The sequence below is a fragment of the Melozone crissalis genome, unplaced genomic scaffold (assembly GCF_028551555.1).
Source record: "Melozone crissalis strain CALT ecotype California unplaced genomic scaffold, PUWL_Pcris_2 ptg000042l_1, whole genome shotgun sequence".
Lineage (NCBI taxonomy): Eukaryota > Metazoa > Chordata > Aves > Passeriformes > Passerellidae > Melozone > Melozone crissalis.
The window spans coordinates 53,326,863-53,329,530 of NW_026535820.1; positions in this window are offsets into that span (position 1 = coordinate 53,326,863).

The following is a 2,668-nucleotide window of genomic DNA, read 5'->3' on the forward strand; positions in this document are numbered from 1 at the left end:
TTGAGCACGTTGAGTACTTGGGTACCCTGTTCAAAACCAATATGCAACAGGCTTCTGGTTTGAGTAGACAACATGTGAGTTTCTTCCAGTGAAACAGAGGATTACAGTAGCTGGATTTGCCCCTCCAATTTGGCCTCTCCCAAGCAGACCAGCCTTTATATAACAAGACAAAACTCTGAGAAATATTTGCTCACTGTGCTGTGATGAGTAATCCAGACTTTGTACTTCTGCTAACAGACCTCCTAGGAAAGCTTTTTGGTTTTGTCATTTAAACAGAAAAACCACCACCACCCACCACAAATTGTCTGTCTGCTTTTTGTCTGATTCATACAGTTGAAATTGCTCATCCTAGGAAGTACATACCATAGTGTGGATAAGGAAGACAGTTATCTCTGCATTTTACGTCACTTTATAGTACAGATAAATTTACATGATAAATTTACACAGATGAGTTAATTCAGAGCATGTGTAGCTATACTTTTGCTATTAAATGTTTGTACACGTCTACATATGACCAAAATCCTTGTAAAGTTCATAAACCTGATCAAGTCTTGGAGATAGATGGTTGAGTTGATTTGACTGTACTATGGTTTAGTACACAAATAAGACCAGTTCATTTGTCTTGCACCTATCGAGATAAAAAGGTACAATTGAAATCAGAACCTCACTTTTGGTTTGGGTTTCCTTTTTTTTTTTTTGTGTTTTTTTTTACTGTAGTGAACCGCTAGTTCTGTCCCATTATCTTGTGGTACCATCTAAATGCAGGCTATTAGCCACATTCATTAAGAGGCCTACACAACCCCAGACTACTTAGCAACAATAGAAGACAAAAACCACAGGCAAAATCCTGGAGAGCACAGCCTGTCTGGAAACATGCTGAACATGCAGGGTAGCTGCTGGCAATTCAGATAATGAACTCATCACAGCAGCCAGAAAATGTATCTTCAGGATAGATGGGAATTCAAACAACCAGCTTGTATAAACACTTATATTTTAAGGTAATTTCATGGAAAATGGTATGCAGTCATTTTGGTCAAGTGCTTTTCTTTCAACATGAGAGAAAATGCTCACAGAAAAGGGAAAAAAATGCAGTCCAGAGGTTAAACTGAGGGTTTCGACTTTTTGTGCAGAGAAAACAGGACAAGAAAAATAAAATTCAAGTAATGATTTCAGATAAATATTTAGTATAAAACAACTCCTTGCCAGCTGTATCATCCAAATTTTTATCTGTGAGAGTCAAACAAGCTAAATGCTGGAAACAATATTCATTAGGTAATTTTCTAAAAAAATCTTGCAATGGAACTAATTTGGGGAATTATTTAATTGATATTTCTGTCACGGTTATCCATATCTCTCACATGAGCATGTTACTGCTGGAAGAAACAACTTATATCAGTACAATTTGTTTCTCAGAGTACTGAATTCCCCAACACGGAATGGATACAGCATGGTCTTTCTCATGATCTACATTATTTCTTAGTGGCACAACTTACGTGAGAGAAAAAGAGGCTGTGGCATGGTAGATTTTGATGGTGTTCCTTACAGCAGAAGCAACTGTTGCCTGATGGAATCCAAATTTTCTAGTGACACTGCAATGTTTGGCATTTCCTTAAAGCTCTACACTCTGAAGAGGAAATAAATACACCACTATACCAGCATATAATTCATATCCATTTTTGCCCTTCAGCAAGCTTCTCAGGGTAAACTTCAGGTAGTCAAAAGCCAGAAAACAAAAAAGAAAATGTGTTCTGTGATATTTTAATTTCATTCTTTCATCTTGTGCTTTTGAAGCAGTTTCACTAGATTAGCTTGTTGAAAGCAGCATTTTCAATCCTGTATGGAGACTGCATAAATTGCCGAGAGCAGAAAGGGATGTTTTTGCCTTGGGTCTGTTTTGGAGGGATGGGAAATGTTCATCTCTGAGTACATCTGGTCCTGATGGACTTTCTAATGGAGTGTGGAGTTCTTCAAAGAGAGGAGATGACCCTTCATAAGGGGATATAAAAGAGATGCACATCAGCAGCACGGAGAGAGCAGGAAGCAGCCACTCTCCAGTGCTGCTAATTATCACAGGCAGGAAGGGAAAAGGTAAATAATCCTTGGCTTGAAGAGCAGCCATGCAACACAATGGCTTTGAAACATTAACTTCTTGTTACCAATATTTTGGTAGCCAATTAAACAGCACTGTCTGATGGATCTGCCTTGAGGGACACGATTTCTGCCTCCATAGGAGGCTGAAGAATGAAGCACCACGGCTGAACCCTTTGCCAACCTGTGCTGCCCTCTGAAGGTGAGCACATGCTGGTTCAGCATTGGAAAATACCACACCTTGTTTATCCCTCCAAAGGCATTTTGGAGGACCATCAGGATAAAAATACTAATCTAATTAATCAACCCCTTAATTTATGCAACAAGAAGTTCCAACCAAACAAAAACAAAGTGAATTGTGTTAAAAAGAAAAGCATGCAAATGTACATACATAAAGCTTGTTGAAATACTTGCTTGTCTTTAGAACAACATTTTGCCCATTCAAAAACTATTTATTTAAGTAGGAGAACATAGAAATGTTTAAAGAATATGAGTGAAACCCTCAGTCATGCAAAAAGTTCAGTTTCTGAAACATTTCAGTTGCACCAGGATCTTTGGCTTGACCTACATTATGCAGAAC